Source organism: Haemaphysalis longicornis, unplaced genomic scaffold (genome assembly GCF_048455015.1).
Source record: "Haemaphysalis longicornis isolate Haplotype H1 unplaced genomic scaffold, Haemaphysalis longicornis Haplotype H1 scaffold_2, whole genome shotgun sequence".
Classification (NCBI taxonomy): domain Eukaryota; kingdom Metazoa; phylum Arthropoda; class Arachnida; order Ixodida; family Ixodidae; genus Haemaphysalis; species Haemaphysalis longicornis.
In genome coordinates this window covers 102,055,866-102,078,350 of record NW_027526295.1, presented here as the reverse complement: position 1 = coordinate 102,078,350, position 22,485 = coordinate 102,055,866, and the positions used below count along the sequence as shown (strand labels likewise).

Here is a 22,485-nt window from a genome sequence, read left to right as displayed (position 1 = left end):
TTCACTCGATTTCATGGATTTCCCGGCTCAAATAGGATTTCACTCGAGGAGCTACTAAGATGTCATTTCGAGTCCCCGTACTTCGCACCCTCGCCATCATCGACGGAGTGGAGATGCTGCCATTTTTTGCAATGAAGAAGCATACGAAAGCTCACTGTACACAGTGAGCTTTCTGTGTACATTGTGCTAGGCCCGCTGCAACACACGGAGCAATACCATATTGTCGCGAAGAGGAGATCCCTTGATGTTTTCTGGTTGTTTTTTAGTTCTGTGCGGCCGCCGGGGCTCTTCCTCCCAAGTGTTTGTGTGAAGGCGCTTCGGACGCGGTTGGGCCCTGGCCCTTTTTCTAAGAAACGGCTCCGGCGCGTGTGTCTGCCCGTCGACCGACCCGGGAGACGCGGCTCTCGAGAGGGACCATCGACGCATCTTGTATTACCGCGCGCACTGGCGTCTCCGACCCCCGTTGCGCGCCTACGCGGGCCGCTATGTTCTCCGACCCCCGGTCTCGTCCAAACGGCCGCCTGTCTTTTCTCCTTTTCGAGTTTGTATACCTTTACTTTATTCTCCCCAGTAATTCTTTTGCCAGAAACGGACGCCTTCGAGTTTGAACTTTGTGTCTTCTGTGTGTGATCTTTTCCTTTTCACTTTGGCGGGGACATGTCTGATTGGAGCTAAGAAGCGTCTTCCTGATTGGCTGCGGGTGTGCCTTAGCCTTTTTCCACGCAGTCCGCACACGCTAGGATGCGCTTTTTCCCCCAATGCTTCCCCCCAAAGCAAATATAACGCGGCCCCTCTGGCGATTGAGGGCGGCGTGCGGCCTGCACCAGGACTCTCTTCAAAAACTCTGCCGCCCGTCGTCGTGCCCTCCCGCCGGGAGCCCTTCGCCCGCCAGCTATGTCCCGCTAAGTACCTTTAATCTTTGACTGTCTTTCTCATCTATGTAATAAGTGTAATTGTGTCAAGTTTGTATGTGCTAAATGTCACCAATGTCATCAGTAAAGTAAACAAGTTAACCTTAAACCTCTCTTCAACGTTTCGACTTCTTCACTGCAATCTTCATGCTACAGTAGCGGCAGTATGTAACCAAAATACTACGTTACAATATATTTTCTGTAATATAGTATGAAGCATGACTGCTTTCGTTTTCTGGACGATTATTCCTAAGATGTTTTTCTGGGCTCATTCATTCCTTTTAATGAGCGCTACATTTGCTGCAGCTATTAACTCATTGCTTGATTCTCACGAAAATAAATACTTCTACAATCGGTATAATTTATAAATAAAGCGGATGTAGCATTACTGTAAACATCGTTCACGTACATTCCCTCTCTGCATGCGTGCAGTGAAGTAACTGGTAATAATTAAGAACATTTCCCTCTAAAGCCGTAGTAGTATTGCTCAGGCAGTAATATTGTTTATGATTTAAGGTAACAAGGGCCTTTCTAACATCTTAAAACACCCTAGTTGCAATTTTTTTTTACTGCGAAACGCTGTATTGACAAGGCTACTGAGTGTAAATATCGTCGTCAGCGTAGATCAATGTGGACAGAAACCGCGTTTTGTGTTACAAGCAACGTCGCACTTAGACGGTATTCTTTGCTTACACCTGCATAAATACCATTTTAGATGCGACTGCATCTCATTCACTCGCCTTGTCCCTCCATACGGCGTTGTCCGTCCACACCCCTCCCCATACACTATAACAAAATAATAGTTAGCGGCGCCCGGTTTCGATCCCACGACCCTGTGGGCGGAACGCGAGGTACATGGTGCTCTTCCCACTGCACCACAAAACCGAGACAGAATCAAATGCTACGAACGCGCCTTATATCTTTGACTCATTCAAACTACGTCAAGATGCTACTGATACAACGCATGATGGGGCAATGATTAGCACTTGCAATAAAAGAAAAGAAGCTCCCACTTACAGCAACAATGATGGAGTAAAGGTCGTTGCGACAGCAAAGCCCCAAGCATACCACTTCGAGAGATTGACCAAGATTGGCCAATAAAACATAATAATAATCATAAAACATAATAATCATACACGTTCCCGACGCGTTTCACGCGATTTCAGAATCAATCCAACGGAAACACCAAGTGAACCCCACGATGCGTCGCATCTACACAGGATTCCCCTCGCGGGGTGGTGGGCGCAATTTTCTAATATTGCGTTGATTGCACTCAACACAGATATCCATACATAACTGAAGGGTGTGTACGTCCGGCTCGCCATGCTGAATCTTTATACGGAGACACGTGTTTAGCTACCTTCAGGTTATGTTGGATACCACACTATACACTAGGGTTAGATACGTGCAAAAACATCTTCTTTAAAATATCTACATTATATCTTACTAACCTTATCAAAACTGGCCTTACTCCGGCCTACTTTGAAGTGCTCACAATCTCAAGAAAACACAGTTTCTGTTAAGTCAATGTCGTATAGCACAAAACTTTGTCTTACAGATTCTAAGTCGACGCTGAGTCCTGAAGGAGGTTCGCAGGGCATGGTAAATGCCTATCCAGGAGTAGCCAACTATTGGTTAAAGAAGTAAGTGAAGCCGCAAATAGCGTGCTGATGTACTGAGTCGGGCAGAGTAATGATCGGACCTACACGAGCGAGTCATACTGACAGCACGCCCCCTGCATTCCATGTTGCCGGCATGAGCTTCCCGGAGACTTGTACAGGTTCTCTAGAGTATTCGCAACGCCCAACAGGATCGCAATTCTTTGCGACAAGGCACGGCGCTGGCCATCGCTAAAGAATCGCAGACGAAATACGAGACATTTTGACCAACTCAACCGCTCACCCTTACAAAGCAACGCAACGGTCAACACAAGGGATATCCTAAAAGTATTGAGTGTGACGCCATGCTTGATTGGACTACCGCAAGAAGTTGGTGCAGTTCCCCTGCAGATTTTTCCGTCATTCCAAAGCTTGTAATGTTTGCTAATGTACGCGTTTGCGTCCGCCATGAGGCGTAGGATTGGTCCAAGTAAGAGTCGGATACTGCACTAGTGAAGTAGGAGTCGAGTAGGACCGAGTACGAGTCGGTCGTATTAGTGAAGAGGAGAATAAACCGTTACTGCGTGCTACAACAGCATAACGCTGTCCAAAACCGCTTGTAACACTTGCAGGAATGCGTAGCCATACCGCACAGAAAGACAGGCATACCGCCATTTTTTTTTACACCGCCCTTTCTTATTGTTGTTCAAACGCCGTCCGTCCACATATTATAGTTAGAAGAAGTTCAAATTACCCGGGCTCCCCGCGCAAACATTTGCTTTTCTCACTCGGGCGGCGCAATTTATTCCTGTTTACGCGCACCCGAAATGCGCGCGTGCACGCGTTGTCATGCAAACCGGAAAGCGCGCTTCTTTTATGCTCACGCGGTGGAAAATCAATAGCTGCGCGCTTCCTCGGAGCAAAGTGGCGCGTGCCTACACGCAAACGAAATAAAGCGCGCGAGTTTATGCGCGGGACGGCGTCGCGAGTGCGCGTAATCAGTTTATCAAAAGCACATGCCGCCATTCGCGGTCGCAACCAGATTATTCCCACGCGCGCTGGAGGAGACCGCGGCCTGGTGCGAGCGGAGAGGCCCCAACCACCCTTTCTCCAACCTTCCCCTTGTTTTGTTCTTCGCTAACAGCCGTAACTTTGTATCGGTGAAGCGCACACGCGAGGCTGGGCCCTGGGCACTCGGGAAGACAGAGCGGTCTGCTCGGCGCGGGGTGCTCTCCAAAAAAGGGAGGAGGAGGATGGGGGGAGGGGGAGGGGAGGGAGGTGGCAAGGTGTGCCGGCCATCCCGGCAGAATGTGCCCAGGTTGTTGGGGGCCCCGTTCATCGATCAGGAGGCGGGAGGCCGAGGGAGGGGGAGACAACCTTGACGGCGCGGGCCCCCGGGGAAAAAGAATCGATGCGCCGCCGCTGCCTGAGTGGTGGACGGGGAGGGATCACCTCTCCTCCAGTGTCCAGGAACGCGGCCGGATTCCGTGGATGTGGCGCGGGACACCACATGTCTTCTGTCTCGTACCCGGTGAACCTTACACTGAAGCGTGCGTTACACGTTGTTTCGTTTCCAGCGCTTATAACCTAGAGGGCTGGAGCAATGAGTCACTCCCAAACAGCGAGGCGGCATACTTCATTCAAAAGAATCTAAGATTACACAGTTTTTAACAAGTAATTCTGGGACGAAGAATGCCTAGTTCTGTGAGCGCCTTTCCACGTCTGAACTCCTGCATGACACAGTAAAATGTCCCCCTCTACTACAAGCTTGCCGAAAATGCTTATGCATGTCCTAAAACGAATAAGCGGAAGTAATGCAGTGCGTTGATATTCATTCAAGGAAATCCAAAAACTGTCTCCTTGATGCATTCATCCAATCACGTGAAGATTTAAAGTCCCTATACTCATTAAACGTCACGTATAGTCTTTGTCAAAATTTTCAAGGCCACGTTAAACGGTTCTAACCAGCCGTGGTGGCTCAGTGGCTAAGGCGTTGCGCTGCTGAGCACGAGGTCGCGGGTTCGATTCCCGGCCGCGGCGGCCGCTTTTCTGATGGAGGCGAAAAGCAAGAACGCCCGTGTGTACGAGATTTCGGCGCACGATAAAGATCTCCAGGTGGTCAAAATTAATCAGGAGCCCTCCACTACGGCGCGCCTCATCGCCTGCGTTGCGTCGGCGCGTTAAAACCCCACAATCAATCAACGTTAAACGGTTCTAAGACACACAGACTTCAAAACCAAAACTTGAGGTTCAAGTAAAAAAATTACTTTGTGGAGGTAAAGAAAAAAAATTGACCAACGATTACGATACTCCTTAATGCAAAATTTGAGAGCAGTGTGAAATGCAGAGTTGTTTCGGCGACGGCGCCTAGCTGCTTCTCCGGCGGCACACACCTCTGGATTTTGGCGTCGGCGGCGCTGAGCCTCTGCTCGGGCAGCTGATTCAGGTGCAACGGCAGACGAAGCGCCTCCTTCTTCTCAGGAAGTGATCGCGTCATTCGCAAACGCTAATGACGCGATCACTTTTTCACGTGATCTCTTCCTGGATACTCTGGCGTTTTCTCGTAGTGGGTCGCCGCCGCGGAGCAACCCTCGCGCGTCACATGGGGCACGGGCGCATGCTTTGCTCCTCCCACCTTCGCCACACTCTCCTCCTCTACTTTCCTCCTCGCTCTCTCTTTGGTGTCCTCTTCATTCTCTCGGTTACACAGAGGGACGGCTGCGAGGGGCGGCGCGACACCACACGCGCGTCCGCTAAACAGCTGCTCTCTAAAAAGGTTCTTTCGACAGCTCTCCGCCATGACACATTGCAGGATCCCTAAACTTTTTGACATATACTGTACATACACATATTGCTCCCGTATCTCAGTTACACACGCCTGAACAGCGGCGAGAACGCACGAGGACGCATCGAGCAGCACTAGGCACTACGCGCCGACAATGTCATCTGTGGGCACACGTCACGCCATATATACGACCAAGCCCAACCGGCCCAATCCTCCCCTCCTCTAACATACGTGCCGGAATGTCTTCCGGCAACGTTGAGGCGGGTAAGCCTGACACGCTGCACGGCAAAAGCGCCGTGCGGCGGGCGACGACGACCAAGGTGAGCTCAGTGACGACGGCATTTGTAGTGCCCCTATAATTAACTATTATTAGCTTTTCCCTGAAAAAAAAAAAACGCAAAGTTGGGAAGCCCAATGCAAGTCTCCGCAATGCGACGATTGCGAATATGATCTGGCGCTAAGAAAATCCAGGCTTTTGTACAAGTATACCGCAGGAAAACGATGTGCAGCGCCGTTAACCGGGATCATCGTGGCTCAGTCGCGAACTCGTTTACTATAAAGTCTGGACGACATTATACATCGCTATACAACGTAGGGACTATAAGTGAAGTTCGAAATCATCGTTCGGAGTTTTTCGCGGATTTAAGCCGGTGAATAAGTGATGCCCTTTCGTCACCACCCTGCACTTTTCATGATCAAACCGACACAGTTAGGTATGTCGGCTAAGGCCTTGCTTCCACAAACCTTTTTCCATGTTCTTAACAAAGCGGGGAAACTACAGGCGGTTACCAGAAGAAGGCCTTGAGTTTTAGAACCGCCTAAATCTTTGGTGTTGTCTGCCATTTCATGGCGGGAAATGTCGTCTTGACTGGCCACTAGGAGACAGATGTGAGCGGTAGAAATCGAATTCGGGCGAAAAATGTTCGTAATGTAAGTAACCTAACATCGTGCTGCATCGGTGAATATCGTTATTTTGGCTTCGTCTTCTTTTTTTAAACTTACGGCGGATTGAAATCCTACGTGGAGCCAAGCCACGCTAAGCCTAACACCGCCAAAAGAAGAAGCTTATGCGGCGGCCACACCACGCTGTGCGCGACCAAGTCGGCTTGATCCAGCGAAGCAACCCTTTAATGGATCAGTCCACAATGGAACCGAGTGCATGGATCTAGGGCCCGAGGCAGCGGCCCCGTGGACTAGCACTAGGAATCGCACAGCGGTCCACCTGAAGAAAACCAATAGGCGAAACAAGCCGGCCAATTTAACGCCGAAATGGAATCGGGGGGTAACCCCAAGGACGACTTTGATTTGTTTATTGAACTGCCTCATTCGATACAGACCCTTCGCGTACCACAAAGGTATAACGGGGAAAAAATACATCGGCCTGGAAACAAGCCGTAGAAAACGAGCAAGAAGGCAGTTACGTAAGGAAGCCGAAGTGACGCCCAGCGACTCTTGCGGTTGCAAGAGCGGACATTTGCCCCGCAGATAAGTCAACGGCAACTCCACAAAGGTTCTCACGGGCGCCTACCTCCGTTACGGAATTATAAGACTTGAATCAGATATTCGGGTATCATCGGGGGCTCCTTATTAAAAGAGAGCGTGACATCGCCAAAATCAACGAGGCGATCGAAGCAGCCCGCAAAGGCGGCAACAAACTGCAACACCGCGATTTCGCAAGACCAAGAAACGGATCGAACATCTTGATCGCCCCCACAGATTAAAGCCGCAGACGCTTCGTGAAAAATTACACCATCTTCCCACGTGGGAACCCTGAGGGGATGCAAAGCCGTGGAGTAGTAGCGTGTTAATTGGTTTTTAGAGTAAAGACACGTGTAGTAGCGTATTAAATGTCTTTTTTATTTATCGAGTAGTGGGGAACGTTTTGCGGCTTCTCGTTCTCGAAGCGAGGAATCCGCTGTTCGACGCTGGCGTTTCGAAGCGTTGTCACGTTGGCGATCGCCATCTGGATCAGCTACTCGCCGCTGGCGTTTCAAAGCGGCTTCTCGTTCTCGAAACGAGGAATCCGCTGCTCGACGCTGCCGTTTACGTTCGGCGTCGCGAGCTCTCCTCTGTGGAGCCTTGTCATTGGAGGTGCTCGCGGTTCTGACAGTGTGCTGGCTGGCGCTAGTTGAAGGTGTGCCAGCCAGTTCGGCATTTCCAGTCATCGGACGGCGCAGTACCGAAGAAGCAACTGAGCGGAGCGCGGACGGGGTTTATTTGCAGAGCAGAGGGAGTGGAGAGGAGGAGCAGCGCGCGTAGCGCACAGGTGGTGTGGAGGGGAGGAGCAGCGCGCGCTAGCGCACAGGGGGTGCGGACAGGAGGAGGAGAGAGAGAGCGGCGTTATCACAGCTGTTGTAGAGAGGGGGAGAGGTGCGGACGCCGGACGACGGAGGGTCTACTAAGAGATGCTTTACATCTAAAACTTCCCAAATGACACTCAAAGAATCTGCCCCGAAGTGACCGCATATGTGGGCTTCTCCGAAGATGTGCTAGGGGTCACGCACGGTAAGCGGAACGTGGCACGAAATACTAGACTGGCTGCGAATCGGGAGCCAACGAACGAAAATAATCCAAGACTGAACGCTGGGCAAGTCGAAAACGGCTTTGCTCACCTTATATTCATTGATTTGATTGGTTGATCAATTGATAGGACTGATTGATTGATTGCGAAGTTTGACGCGCCGACGCTACACAGGCGATGAGGCCCGCCGTAGTGGAGGCCTCCGGATTAATTTTGACTGCCTGGGAATCTTTAGCGTGCGCAGAAATCTCTAACACACGGGCCAAAAGCGGCCGCCGCTGCCGGGAATCGAACCCGCGTCTTTGGGCTCAGCAGCACAACGCCTTAGCCACGGAGCTACCGCGGCGGATATCTGCTCACGTTCGAAGGTCACAACGTTCCAAAAGTGGTTGGGGGAGAAACGCGATGCATCCTATATCGACTGACAATAAAGGTGCGCCATGTTTGCATGGAACCGGGCCATGGCTCACATGTTTGTCCCACGCCCAACGTAAACACGTGAAAACAGTGCGGTCGAAGAACCCGATCGAAGGACACGACTGGCGCACACCACCGGTGCACCTGAATGCGTGAAGGAACTCCGCAAGGCTGTGGTAGCATCTGTCAACCAGAGCCAATAGAAACCACGACAGGGCAGTGTCAACCAGACAAAAATGATCAGACGATGGTTCAGCTCGTACTTGCCTATAGGCTGGACGTGCCCAGCGAAATTCGATCACAGCCAAGATCTGTGCTATGACGAATCAGCGAAATCAGCAACTATGACGAATTTGTGACAAACCATGACGAAATAGAGGGCGAAACAGGTTACCCAGGAACACCTCGAAGACTGGCAGTGGAAGTATGGAGGCTTATGAATAAAGCGACCGAGCCTAAATAGACACACGCACGAAGCGCACATTCAACCAGACGTTACATGTCTCCAGGCGACTGATCTGGTGCCGATGCTTCTAGGATACCAACCCTGGTATCTGAATCCCTCCTCCACGCGAGTCTCGAGTCCAAGAAATCCTTGAAAGCGATTTTCGCTTGTAAAACATTGCGGTATCCTCCCCTCAGCCGAGTCGAGGAAACACATGGGGTGGATGGCAATCTCAGAATACGGCCACAAGTTCCGCTGTGTCGTGCTTGTCTTTTGGAACGTTTTTTATTCCGTTTTGTTACAGCAACTCGCCGATGCTTCCAGGTTAACCTGTAGGAGCCGAAAACATAACGATTGCGCTGTGGTGCTAACGCACATATAATCCTCCTGGCGCACATCAGCGTCGGAGTCAGGGACATGGCACGGAGAATCGACGTTTCCAAGTTGGTGCGTACTTCTAAGATCTGATACGCAGCCGACATGACGTGGAAGTTCAGAAGAAAGGAATGAGCCGAGGGTTTAATGTTACCTTCTTTGAGCCACAGTCAGCTACAGCGTCCATTTTCTCAAGGGACACGACGATAGCCACAATGTTTCTTTCTTGTCCCATAAATGCCTCGCGACCCCTCGTCACGAGATCCCGTAACCCCGCCAGGCTTGTGCTCTTTCTATCTATTCTTTCGACGGCCAGCTTTGCCCTAGTATATGACGGGAAGCCCTATGGGGCCGCCGACCGCAGCATGAGAAGCGATATATGAGGCGACCGCAGGACATGCCGGAAGCCGATTGAAAGGCCGGTGTTTTCCTTTTCCGGTGCATCTCCTTTTTTGTCTCCGTCGATCAGAGCGTCATTATCGGAGAGACGAGTTCTACGCCGAGCGCGTTCTCCCCAGCAATCAACGTGATTGCCTGCTTCGATTCTGAGCACGTTATTGCGGAAGGCGGTCGCCGCCACCATGGCGACAGGGCCGCGACTGTGACCGTAAGCCCATTTGCCGGTGGGTGTTTTTAATGTGGCGGCTGGTGGACGAGAATGCTACCCGGACAGGGGTGCTACGTATGTATGGTTAGGTATGAAATACAGGACTCACACGGAGCTCTGAAATCTTATACAACTGGTATCGCAGTATGTATATACGTAATGTTTATCAGTCCACAAGATTTCGCTTTGACTCCGAGGAATAAGTATGAATCCGGGACAACATAGGCCCATGAGGCCGAGGAGCACACGAGTCGAGTGTGTTCATGGCTAGCGTCAAGAACTGGGCGAAGCTCAACAGCAGTCAACCAAAGGTCCACTAGAGTTTCTCCTTGAAATTACTGGGAAGTTAGATGTATCCCCCGTGATTTTTGTGTTGCTATTATCTCGGAAAGTATGCAGCCATAACACACCGCGAAGATGGACCGAAAGAAAATTGCCGCAGCTTGCAGTAGTGGTGCAAGGCTAGAGAAGCAGCAGATGTGGCGGCCCTTCTCCCTTCGTCGGAGACCCGACTGTAGCATCTCACACGGATTTCCGAACTTGCCGCTGAAAGTTCTCCATCACTGTCAGGCACGGATTGTCTCGTCCGCTGCCTTTCAAGTCTCTCCTGAAGTGGACCGCGTTAGCCCGCGCTAGAACTTACGGCAACCGGCTTCGCGAACCCGGCGTCTGTGCTCCCCACTTCAGGCGCGACTGCACGTGAACTGGCGAGGAGAAGAACACGCGGGATATCACGCCACGCACTCTGGGCAGTGCGTTCTCGAAGGTTGAGCTGGCCGACACCGGGCGCTCCTCACGAGGCGCATGCTCACGTGCGCTCGGTCTTTTTTCTTGTTTCCTTTTCGAGCTTCTCACGTGGCACAAGCCCACACGCAAGTCCGGCCGGTGCCGGGCGCTCCTCACGAGGAGCCCGCCCACGTGCGCTCGGTCTTTTTTCTTGTTTCCTTTTCGAGCTTCTCACGTGGCACAAGCCCACACGCAAGTCCGGCCGGTGCCGGGCGCTCCTCACGAGGAGCCCGCCCACGTGCGCTCGGTCTTTTTTCTCGTTATTTTAACGAGATTTAAATGCGGTGTTTAAATGCGTGGTTTAAATGCGGTGCGCCCTGGAAGAATAAGAGCATCACGTTGCGACACAGTATAGCTAGGCCGTATGCATGCTGTGCACTATAAAACCATAATAGCGGGGTGACGTACCTCAACTTTGCGCCGAAACACTGTCGACCCAACGCAACACGATGCGCACTTAAAGAGCGCTGGAGCTACTGCGCACCTACCAAACCACGAGGAGTTGCCGGCTGGTCGGGTTGTGCGCACCTGCTTTTCTCGAAAGCCATGGAAGAAACAAAACGAAAAGAATAGAACATTTCGAAGCTGGCAGGCTGTGCGCAAAAGAAAGAAAGCAAAATTTATATATAACATGAAGGCCTGACAAGTGCTGTTTGGGTCGCGTATATTTATATTCCTGACACATTGCGGGCGCAGGGATCCACGTATGTGTAGATACGTATAGGCATTCCTCTCCGTACGAGTAAAAGTGAAAAACGGCGGCATGTTGCCGGCATGTGAACAAAGAAGTATGTTACTTTTAGCGCAGATTTTCATGCGCCACTGAGCCTAAGTGGGGCAGGGTGGATGTATTTGAGCTTTCTAATGCAAAGATAGCAACATGCTATAGCTCTTGAACCGGTTCAGCGGCCTTTGATCTTCCGGGTCCGCAAGCCGCACCTGTAGTAGCGAAGCAGTACGAACGTACCGAAAAAGAACAAAGGAACTAATTAAAGAGCAAAAATCGAACTCAATGTGACCAAACAAAGCAGTTGGTGTGAAAATATCCTGGGACAATAAAGTCTTCTACGCGCTTTGAAGGCAAAATCCTGGAGTACTAAGTGACAGGTACGTTTTACAAACGTGTCGACATACATCCACGCCCTATTTGACTGACCTTAATGCGTTATAATCCACCTTAATAGAGCATAATTATTCGTATTCAACCTTAATCCACCGTAATCGATTTTATTCCGCCGTAAACTAGATTATTTTGCATTATAACGTATAAATTCGTCTTAAGCCATCGTAATCTATTTTAATCACCCCACTATTTATTACCATGAATCGCGGCGGCTGGGTGGCTAAGGCGTTGTGCTGCTGAGCGCGAAAACGCGGGTTCGCTTCCCGGCCGCGGCGGGTTCGCTTTCCTGATGGAGGCGAAAAGCAAAAACGCCCGTGTGTACGAGATTTTGCCGCACGTTAAAGACCCACATGTGGCCAAAACTAACCCGGAGTCCTCCACTACGGTGCGCCTCATCGACTGCATTGCGTCGGCGCGTTAAACCCTACAATCAATCAATTACCATGAATCCCTAATAAATATTTATTCTATTCGAATTCAACGTACTCCCCTTTGATATACATTACTAACAATTACTAGTATCATACAATCCCCTTCGAACCCACTATTCATCTCTTACACACGGCTGGCATGCTTTCGTTCGCTTCTGGTCTGTCTCAGTTCTGTGGGGTTTTGCATCGTTCGTGTCGACGCCGAGGTCATTTGAGGTCGACCTTCAAATGTGGCATATACGCTTTTTGCGTGAATAATTGCGTTTCACAAGTACGTAGCTTGCTCATAACAAATCACATGGATGAAGCAGGAAGGAAGGACGGTAGGAAGGAAGGAAGGAAGGAAGGAAGGAAGGAAGGAAGGAAGGAAGGAAGGAAGAAAAATTGGTCGCGTATATGCTCCTTTCGCCGCATATGTCGTTGAAAGACGATAGTCTTCTTCCTCTTCCGCCACGTCAATGCCTCCCTTATCTCCCTCGCCCATCTCTCATGCTCTTCCCCTTCCGTTTCGCTCCTCCCACTATAAGTATACAAGAGATTTGGTTTGATTGATTGTAGGGTTTAACGCGCCGACGCAACGCAGGCGATGAGGCGCGCCGTAGTGGAGGGCTCCGGATTAATTTTGACCACCTGGGGATCTTTAACGTGCGCCGAAATCTCGTACACACGGGCGTTTTTGCTTTTCGCCCCCATCAGAAAAGCGGCCGCCGCGGCCGGGAAGTGAACCCGCGGTTTCGCGCTCAGCAGCACAACGCCTTAGCCACTGATCCACCGCGGCGGGTCACAAGATATTTGCTAAAGTCAATTTAATTTTCGTGCGTTCCACCACTCACGTGCGATCTAATGCAAATACCGTTGAACTTGGAAAGACGCCACGTGGACCAGGATTTTAGGGTCAAAATATTGGTATGGACGTGTATTTTTCCGTCGCGTGAGCTACGCTGTCCGAGGTTGAGCGGTTCCGCGTGGCTCCTGGAGAGCCGTGCTGCGCAAGTGCGGCACGTGGAGGCCCGGTCCACTTGATTATCATGCGAGGGGTGTCCGGGTGTGGAACCGATGGCTCGGTCGTCGCAGCAATATAGCGGGACGTTTGCCAGTGTGGTATAGCCATAGAGAAGGAGAGCGAAACGGCGCACAGCTGGCGCGCCTGAGCCGCCGCCGCCGCGACTGGACTGGATTGAATAGGATTGAATTGGACTGGATTGGAAATCGTTTTAGCAGCAGTAAGCATGATAATCAGCTAATCCTACACAATCAGGAAACCTAAGAATAACCAGCTCAACCTTAGCTCATGCTACTTATATCCTGGCATAGCCAAGCTAAGCCATCTACTAATTTTTATTAGCTATCGCAAATACCCAGAAAAGATTTATTTACAATTAAAGCACCACTGCCAGTTCCCGTTGTGTACTGATGCTTTGACTCAAATTTGCCGAATGTTTATTTTTTTCTGATTTGATGATGGCAATATGAAGTGTGTTTGAAGATTTAGGGCTTTGAAAAAGTTTTGTCTGTATAAACTTCTCGCTCAAGTATTCCTTAAACGTTTAGCCGGACGGCTGAACCGAGGGATCGAGAAACAGACCACAATTTTTGCATCTAAGTAGCCCAAGAAAGACTACCGTCCTGAAAACTCAAGGTACGTGGGGAAGTTAACCAGAGAAACGTCCGGTTGGTGACTAAAACATAAGAAAAAGTATAAGAAGCACTGTGAACAGCGCAAGAAAGGAACTGAATCGATCAATGCTGTGTATGAGTAGCTACTACACCGATATTAAGGGGAAGCTTTCTATGTCTTGATGAAAGGTGAACTACAGGAAAGCAAACTTTACACAACTGGTTTCACAAAACAATTGATTGATTGATTGCTTGATTGATTGATTGATTGATTGATTGATTGATTGATTGATTGATTGATTGATTGATTGATTGATTGATTGATTGATTGATTGATTGATTGATTGATTGATTGACTGTGGTTGGGTGTAACGCGCCGACGCTACACAGGCGATAAGGCGCGCCGTAGTTGAAGGCTCCGGGTTAAGTTTGTCCACCTGGGGATCGTTAACGTGCGCCGAAATCTCGAACACACGGGCGTTTTCACTTTTCGCCTCCATCAGAAAAGCGGCCGCCGCGGCAGCGAGCCGCACCCGCGTCCTTGGGCGGGTATGACAAAACGATGATGCAGATAAGGGAAGACACATCGAGCGCCTGGCGAAAACAACGCTTCCCGGGGTCGGAATCGAAGCCGACGTCTATCCAATTGCGCGATACGGACACGGTCGAAGCAGTCTGGACTTTGGACTTTAACTTTGACTCGGGTTGTGTGCAGGAGAAAGGTTCGAGCTTTAGGCGTCCTTATCTTAATTTAAGATAGGGGCTTTGATTTTCTTCTTTCCGCCGGCCACGCAGATCAGTGGGACCGTGTACGGAGTTACAGATGACGGGGTAGCAATTACGGGGTAGCAATGGTATTCGCATGTACGTGAGGTTTCTGGACGGCCAGACGAGCCCGCTCCTATTCACTCACCCCTTTGTTCCCATTTCTTTCGTAGTCGTTCATCGTCTAGCATGTGCACGTCTTTTGGTCCATGTCGTAACATAAACTTGCGACTCGGACGAGCTTGTCTTGAAGCCATCTCACAACATTAATGCATTTATCCCCTGACGCGGTGCAGCGCATGTGTGAAATATGTGAGACAACTATTTGTTTGCTTGCTACTTTGCATTGCTGATACGCATTGAGAAATAGCTGCAGAAACACCTACCGGTCCTTCGTTTCAAATTTTGCCGCATCTGCACGAGCCATAATGGTCCCTTGGACATGCCTCACTCGCTGGGAACGAAGCAGCCCGTCCTGCGCGTCGTGAGCTTCACTTCCAGGCCTTTCCTACAGGGCCGACATGCTCAGCCCCTACGACGGTCTCATCCCGTCCTCTTCCCCCTACTTCACATGCATCGCATGTCACCATCCTCCCATTCGGCAACCGCCCAATGCGCCCTACCCAACGCTTTCGGTCGAAGAATCCGGAATCTGGCGCCGACTAAAAGCATGCACGTACTATAACTTCACTATTCACTTTCTCATTCCCCCTCACGCTTTACGTATGCCTGCCAGCACTGCCCACCTCGTTGTCTCACACGCTCATCAACCCACCCCCCTCATCTCTTTCCTCCCCACCCTTAAAGGAGCCATGAAGACAAAATACAAGTTGGGTTTATTAGAAAGACTGCTTAGTCCAGATAACAATGATACCAATATCATCGCAATCTTCGAACAAATAACGGAGATATTGAAGAAAACGTTTGAAGCAGTCGCGACCCCCTAGCCAATTTCCCGCAACTTTTCTATGACGTCACGGAACCTTGTTTGTGCGATTGGTGGCCGCCTAACCGACCTGTCGCGACGACACATGACTGGACATCTGCAATGGGGCCTCTAGTTCCATTTGACCGCATCACTTGAATGCTAAAGTGCAGTTAACGCATTGAAAATTATGTTTTATTGTTGACCCGTATGACGTAATTCTTGCTCATAACACGTCACTGTGGCGCAATATTTGAAAGTTTTTAAATACTTCTTGCTTTTTTTTCGTTAAAAAACATCTTTTGTGGCTGTAATGGAGCTGAGTGAGATACTGAATCCTAGTTCTTTCAAATTACACGAAGTTGTATTTTCTCTTCATGGCTCCTTTAAGAAATGCGAAGGAGCGTTTACGAGCCCTGAGCTGCAGGGGCATCCTGTAGCTTGATCCAGCACTTCACCCGAACATTTGTGAAGCGCAGCCAACTAAACCACGAAGTCCGCCCACTTTATAATTTCTTAAAATTTATTTTTGACTTCAGAAGACACTTAAGGAACTTCTTATGCATTGTGAATGTCAAGCAAGTGTTTGTCAAGCTAGGCAGAAGGCAGGAAGCAAATACATGCATGTTGTCGTCATAGTGTTCCTGTTGAGGAGAGTTATTCCGGGTGTTTTGGCTTATTAGTGTTTATATCGTACAGACTGCGAACCACGTACAAAAATTACATGATTTTGCACAGAAACATGTATACCAGGCTTCTTTTCACGCCTTTAAAACATTCCTGTAGCTACAAGCTACGTGTAACAATAGTACCGATGAAGGCAATAATGGCGTGCAAATAAACCACTAAAGTTTGTTTCAGATCTTCTTGCGCCAAGAGTTGCCTACCTTTTAACCTTCGTCTAAACCAAGCAAGCTTTCCATACGAAATGCAGGTGGCTCGTGGTACTGCACGTCATCAGAAGAAGATAAAAATGAGATGAATAACTACCGCCCTCTCTTCATACTGTCTGTTATATCAAAAGATTAAGAAAATGTCCTTCTGAGCAGATTTACAGCATTTGAGCAGAAACATAAACTGCTAATTCCATCGCAGTTTGGCTCCCGTAAAGGATGTGGAACAGAATTAGCTTTATTGGGGCAAAATGAACTTATCCTGGCAACATTAGAAGAGGGAGAGCTAGTACTGGGGGTGTTTATAGATTTCACGAAAGCATTCGATCCTCCCAACCACAAACTTTTGATACAGAAACTGGAGCGCTATGGCTATCGAGGGATCGCAGCCTCTTGGGATCAGAGATTCCTACCTGATCTATTGCGAATACCCAGTGGCGTACCGCAATGTATCATTTTAGCCCCTTTCCTCTTTAATATATATATAAAAGACACTTTAACTATAAGCCCCGACACTACATTTATTATCTTTGCAGATGATACAAGCATATTTGTAACTGGCAAAACAAGCAATTACTTCGTTCAAAAAGCAAACCTTAAGCTGGATAAATTAAATCAATAGGCTCTTAGAAATGGTTTAATAATAAACACCGCCAAAACAAAAGCAATGTTATTCCGAAGCAAGAATAAAACGGTTATAGTTGATCAACCCGTCCTGTTAAACTGAATGCCAATCGAACCCGCACCTGCGTTTTATGTGCTACGTGTTGTCTTTCAAAAAAATCTTTCTTGGGACGTGCACGTACACACGGTGGCCGCTAAGCTATCTCAAATAATAGGACTCGCGTACCGTCATCTATACATACTGCCGCGAAAGCTCGTGATGCTGATTTATATTACATTAGTCTCCCATAGAATGAATTACTGTCATTAATTTGGAGGGTCCACAGCTCAAGGAAACCATCAGAAAATTTTCTTGCTACAAAAAAGGTTTTTGAAAATAGTCGAAAACGTGCCTGCGACCTTACACACTCAAGGATTGTTCAATAAATATGATGTAATTCCAGTTACAAAGCTATGTAAATATCGAATTTGTAGGACATTCAAACAAGATTTAAACACTGAGTATGGTTTTTTGACAACTTAGGCCAACCTGCAATTAACTGCTTTTATCTACACAACTCGATATGACGAACCATGGTGAGTTAAAACATATCAAACTAAATATGGACGAGAAATGATAGAAATCACTCTGCCAAGGTTACTTGAATGACTTTGTAGTCAGAACATTCAGAAAATTAATATAGTAAGCTTCAAAGCAATAAATGCCATTATCAACATCTCCTGTGACAGTGAGATTTAAAACCATATGCTGTATTGTTCGGATGGGTTTTTGTGCGGTGTCTTCTGCATTCTCTGTAAATTGTTTGCTGTATTTTTGGTTATTTGGCCTTTTTTGCCTCATTCTTTACGTTTGAGTGTGTTGCGCCATTGGCTGACCTAAACTGTGCGGGAATTTGTTACTGCCGTATTGATTGTTTTTTTCCACTGAGCTGTTCTGACACTGCTCCGCGATGCAATCTGTGGGAGCGTGGAGCTTTTTCAAGTTGTATATGATACAGCGTTTTCCTCACGCTTCCAGAGTCATATACACTCCCTATAAAATAAGACGCAATTAAAATTCAAGTAAATTAAAGGAATCGGTAGTATACGAAGTGGAACTTGTCTGTACAGGAGTTTTTTTTTCGAAAAGCGGAAAATAACAAAGCTGCAAATATTTAATATCAGATTGCTGGACGCCGCAGCCCGTGTACTCCATTTGCAGCACTCGCGTCCCGAAGGCTTTTGTTCGCATATTCAGGTATACGTACTTCTATATGCTAGTTCGTACAAGATACAAAGGAACAAGACACAAAAAGCGAACTACTCAGCTAAGTGAGCGCACGTGGCGGCATAAAAATGAAGCAAAAAATATGTACGGCATGCTTCCACGAAAAAACTCCGCCTTTGGAATTTATCGCCTCAGGGTGTTTCTTCTAATTAACGATAGGGAGAAACCGGCGCGCGAGAGTGGCTTCAAGCGCAAGGCGGAACGTGCCTCGCCATTGAGGAGCTACAAAGTATGTGAAAACAAAAACAAAGTAAAAACAAGGAGATAAAGATTCGTGAGAATAAAATACCGCGTCCGGTGGCTAAGCGGCGCTCCCTACGCTGTACGTACGTCCTCGTCGTGTCGTAATTAGTGGTGCGCCTTTGAACTTTGCGCGTGCAGCCCGCCCCATGATAGGCATCTCTTTCTGACCATTAACCTTTAAAACAGAAAATTGGTAAAAAGGAGTAAATATAAATAAACCCGGCTAAAGGGACTAAACACAAAAATGGAGTACTGAGAAAAGCACACCCAGATAAATGGAGTAAGTGATGGCAAAAGGATAAAGGGAGTGCACACAGGATAAAAATGACTGAAGATAAAACCTCATGCAGATAAATGGAGTAAGAACGCCCCCCTCCCACCACCACCACCACCACGCGTCATGGTTCGTTCGATACAGCGGGGCTATTTCTGGTGTCGTGCCTGATCTCCTGCACGTGCATAGACGTGCTACAGGTAATGATATATCGGACGCTCTGTTTTACTTTTTTGCCGTCTGCAGACGAGCGGACAGGGGACACTCGAAACAGTGCGCGCGAACTTTCCTCACCTTCCGCCACGTCATTCAATTCGATCCGCTGTGACTCGTCTGCTCTGGGCCCTTCAAAAAGCACTTTGCCCTTTTGGGTCCGTAGGAGTCTCGTAATCAGTATTTGTCTTGCGGTCACTGGCACGGACTCAGGCGGCCGCGAACGCTCGCTTAAAGGCCACTCCGATAAAAATCCTGAAGGTTTTGGTGCTTCGGGTGAAAAAAAGCCTAATGCTTTGGACCGTGCAGACCACCGAGTTTTAATAAATCAATTGGTGTGCTAATCACTTTGTAATATATATGATTTACTTACTTAGCACACAAAACGGAGAACGAAGCAACGCATTCCCCGGTTGGCAGTTGCTTTTACTTGATTGATTGATTGTGTGGTTTAACGCGCCGACGCAACGCAGGAGATGAGGCGCACCGTAGTGGAGGGCTCCGGATTAATTTTGACCACCTGGGGATCTTTATCGTGCGCCGAAAAGTTGCTTTTACTTCCCGGTAATCGGTGAAGTTAGACGTTTGAGACATTTATAAATAAGAATTACATTTCCAAAGTCGAAGAGAATTGCGGCTTGTTTTCGGCAGCAGCATGTTTCGTGTTTTTTTTTTCGCCATCATTATACGTACACAAAATACACCCTCGTCAGGTGTGGAGGTACCCGAGATATTTGACATCGGTTTTAAAACCGACACTGTTTGTGGAGTGAGGGAGTAATTCGTCTGAGCAATCATCAGTTGCTTCTGCTAGAGGTAGTTTATAAAAGACGATAGTCTTTCTTGGGCTACTTAAAAGCAGAAATTTTGATCTGTCTGTCTGTCTGTCTGTCTGTCTGTCTGTCTGTCTGTCTGTCTGTCTGTCTGTCTGTTACTCGATTCAGACACCCGGCCAAAGTGAAACAGAGGCGAAGCTGCGCAATAGTTTTCAATACCCACACCCAAATCTAAACGTCTAAGTCCGGTGGCAATGTTCATACTTGTCAGCATTCTTGAACAAGAACAGGACATTACGCTGTATTGATTGTTTATACTTAATCAATTAAATGGTAAAAAAGATTTCACGCGTTCAGTAAGCGCGTTTAAACAGCATATTAAAAATTTATTGCAGTCCCTGGGTCACCACTATACCAATTTATGTTGCCTGCTATTTTTTTTGTTCACGTGATCTAGCAGAAATTGTGTTTTTCTCTTTCTTGCTTTCTTTATTTTTGTGAATGGTGTTACCATGCTTAGAGAAGCATTGCACACATTTGTATAGTTATACACTGTATCATGAGAAATGCATGTACTATTGGTGCAACAATTTGATCAGTTGTAAGCGGTTTTTTTCTTTCTGTATCGGTTGTATCAGCTGCTTTATATTATGTTGTGAACTTGCTCGTATATATTGTAAATGTAGTTATTTTTTTTATGTTCTTTTACTAGAGCAGTTGCTTTAGAATTTTTTTGGCAGACTTGCTCTGTACAGATACCCAAACTGTCTATATCTTTTGCGTAAAATGTACACACACCGCTGTTGAACTGCAGAGGGATAGAGTCCTCGTCAGGTGATTTACCCTTTAGTCTCTGTCCCTGTAGCACACGATGTATTTTGGTTTCTTCGAATAAAGTATGAATAAAGGGAAAAAAATATAAGGCAGAAAATCAATACATAAGTGATATGTGCAGTGTTCCTTTATTAAAAAAGTTATGGATGCTTGGTTTTTGCGATAGCAAATGAAATACTAAATCAGCTGTAAAAAACAATCGCCTGCTGTTGCCCGCGCCACTATAGCTCCTGACGGCATTTTAAGAAATCAAACGGCAACAGTAATGAAAGGTTCCGCTATAGATAGGTTCCACGTTGCGCTTGGAGCGCACGTGGAGTAGGGAAACTGTGCTCTATAAACGCGTGAGTAGGGTGCCTCGATTCACGCGCGTCTCCGCCGTACGGCAGCGCCGGGATCGAGGCAGCCGACTTGGAGCAGTGGAGCGCGGTAAATTTAAACTGACTTGCGCAAACCGTTACAAGCGTGTAATCTTGGCAGGAACTAGACGGGAGAGCAGCAGCATGGGAGGTGAGCGGGAAAGAGAAGGGAGGCGTTTACTCGGGAGAGGTGCCCTTCGACTACCGTATTTCGTCGACATTTGCAACGAAAGGAGCAGATACGCGGCCATTTTTTCCTCGTATTTTTTGCGAGCTCCTCACCTGGCGCAATCCCCCTTTCAAGCCTGACCGACGCGCGGCGCTGCTTACGAGGCGCTGCTCACGAGGCGCACGTGCGCTCGGTTTTTTTCTTGGTATTTTTGTCTGGTAACGCTGGACGGCGCAACGTCTGCTGTTGAAAAGAGAGCGGTGCGACGTCGTTGCAAGGTATTTCGAAGTGATCGCGGGCCTTTCTGTTAAAGGTATTGCGTGTGTGACTGGCGTTTCCCTGCTACAAAGTAGGGAGCTTGCCTAACGTGCTTCTCTCCGTTCTGCCAGAGTCCTTGAAGCATGGAATGACTCTAATTCTTCTCTCGCCTATAGGAGCGGCGGCACGCGGAGGAGGCACTGCCGAGAACGAGAGACAAGTGTTCCGGCCACCCGCCGTGTCGGTCGTTTGAGAATGGCCATGTGCGTGCGTGTCGGAATTCGGGTGCAACAGGCACGGCTTCGAATGTGACCGAGGCCGGCTTCCTGGAACTGCTCAGCCTTCGCGGTCACGTCATGAGGAGCCCGCGCGCTTAACGAGGCGAAGAAGAGCGAGGACACCGCTAATTTCTGCTTGAATGAAACGCCAAGGACGGTAGAAAGGAAACAAGTACAGTATCAGTCCGTCTTTCCGTTTTAACGTCCTAGGGTTTTCGTTTAAGCTAAAATTTGTAGTCAATACTAACCAATTCGCCAAATCCCAAGCAAGAAGCGCGACAGTCGTCTAGGAGTCACCGCTGGGAACACGATGGGCCTGGGTTTCACTCAGCTCGGGTCGTGATGAGTAATGGACTGTTCCGCAGTATATCACTTTCGCGGTTATAGTGTGCGTTGATTTTTTCCCAAAGTGCTTCCTCAGTAAACCACAGTGGTATGCCCCTCAGATTACAGACAGCTCCATTGTCCAACGGGGACTGTGTGTGCAAATCACCAACAAGAAAATACTAATTAAGACTTCGGGTAGAATACGAGCCCCACGAACGTAAGTCAAGGCGTGCGCTCAATCGCCTCGCCGGGGGACTGAATAGAAATTTTTGGGAGGCTTTTCTTTAATTTAGAAATACAGTTTATTGCGGTCTTATCTTATTTACAACGAATATGCTCTCAGAAAGTCCTCCCGCTGATATACTGCTTGAATCACAGTCTGCTCTTAAAGCGATGCTGATAATACGCGAAGGTATTTTAAAATTTTCCGGCTGAGTAATCTATTCATAACGTTCCATATAAAATTCTATTTGACGTCAATGAAACGTTCAAAATATTCTTCATTCCGGCATATAATTTAAAATTAAAAGTACGACAAGAATGAACGCCCGCTGTATTAAGTTGAGCACATGGCCTATTCTGGCTTGCTAATGTCTGTAAGTGATGTCATACGATTATGTACATATAAGGTGCATGGATGACCAGACTGTGCCGTGAATATCAA

The 22,485-nt window shown here is 48.1% G+C and overlaps 1 protein-coding gene across 3 annotated transcripts in view; it reads right to left on the bottom strand.

The window, feature by feature from the left end:
• Positions 1-22,485, bottom strand: part of LOC144169070 (acetylcholinesterase-like) — a 295,512-nt gene that overhangs the window by 170,426 nt on the left and 102,601 nt on the right. The window contains exon 1 of one of the 3 annotated variants that reach the window (XM_077698071.1): positions 10,854-10,954. The exons of the other annotated variants lie outside the window; for them this stretch is intronic. The gene's annotated coding sequence lies outside the window, so the exon portion shown is untranslated. Of the gene's footprint in view, positions 1-10,853; positions 10,955-22,485 lie in introns of those variants that run through there. 3 annotated transcript variants of the gene reach the window in all.